This window comes from Propithecus coquereli, unplaced genomic scaffold, assembly GCF_000956105.1.
Source record: "Propithecus coquereli isolate 6110/MARCELLA unplaced genomic scaffold, Pcoq_1.0 Scaffold90, whole genome shotgun sequence".
In the NCBI taxonomy this organism is placed as follows: Eukaryota; Metazoa; Chordata; class Mammalia; order Primates; family Indriidae; genus Propithecus; species Propithecus coquereli.
The window spans coordinates 1,768,613-1,769,702 of NW_012155285.1; positions in this window are offsets into that span (position 1 = coordinate 1,768,613).

Below are 1,090 nucleotides of genomic sequence, written 5' to 3' on the forward strand. Positions count from 1 at the left end.
GTCACAAGGACCTATTCTGTCTCCAGGTTGAAGCACCAAGATATGTGTGGTGTATCTTGGCTTTGGGAGAGTTCAAGGCAGAAGCTCTTAGTGGTGTTTTCATGCTTCTACAGTCACTTCGTCAAGTTGGACTGTCTAACTGGTTATGCCAGTTAGACATAAAATCCAACCTTGGTGGTTACCAGGGGAGTTTCAGACTTTAATAGCTCATCATAAATCCCACTCCTCGTAGTATGTCTAAGAGTCAAAGCCAGACACCCAGCCTTTCCCAGAGTTAAGGCTACAGTCTTTCCTGTCCAATTGTAAATCAACTCTATCCAATATACTCTCCATTCAAGTGCATGTTAAAAACCACTTCTTTCTCCTACCATAGTATACTATGTATATTTACTCTGTGCCTTCTCCCACCTCTGTATTTTTTGCTCTATTTATCTTTTCTTATTTGTAAACTAACTTAATTGCTTGCTCCCTTCCTTCTTTTCTTCCTTGCACACTTACTAATCACTAGTAGATGCTTAGGCTACTGAAATAAATTTTAAAAATTCTGTCCTCATTCAATTCATAGTCTAGTGTCCCTCTATCTTTCAGCTTCTCACCTAACAATAATATCTGTTAAGAAATTTGGGGGTAAAAAAGTCAGGAAGATTTAGGGTACAAAGAGCTTGTCCCAGGCTTAACCTGGAGATCATTGTTCCTTGAGTGCTATTAGTAAAGTTTAGTCTTAGACCTCTCCTAGGAAAACACCCTTCACCCCAGACAGTGCAGCATGACACTTTTATTCTAAAAACACTAAAGTTTGACCCTGAAAATGCCTGGTGATGAAATTTGTCCTCTATTAAGCACATGATTATGGGAATGAAGGAGATAGTAAATTAGTGCTTACCTTACTCTTAACTCTTTGAAATTATGACTTTAGTTTTTCTGAAAATCATTCAAGAGAGCCACCTTTCAGCAAGGGTAATTGATTTATTTCTCTTCTGAACTGAAGGAAGAAGAAATTTGCTGGATGTAGCCTTGAGCAAAAGCAAATGTTGAGTTGACCTCATTCTCCGTCTATTTACAGCATAACAGCAGATGAAAAGGCTAAATA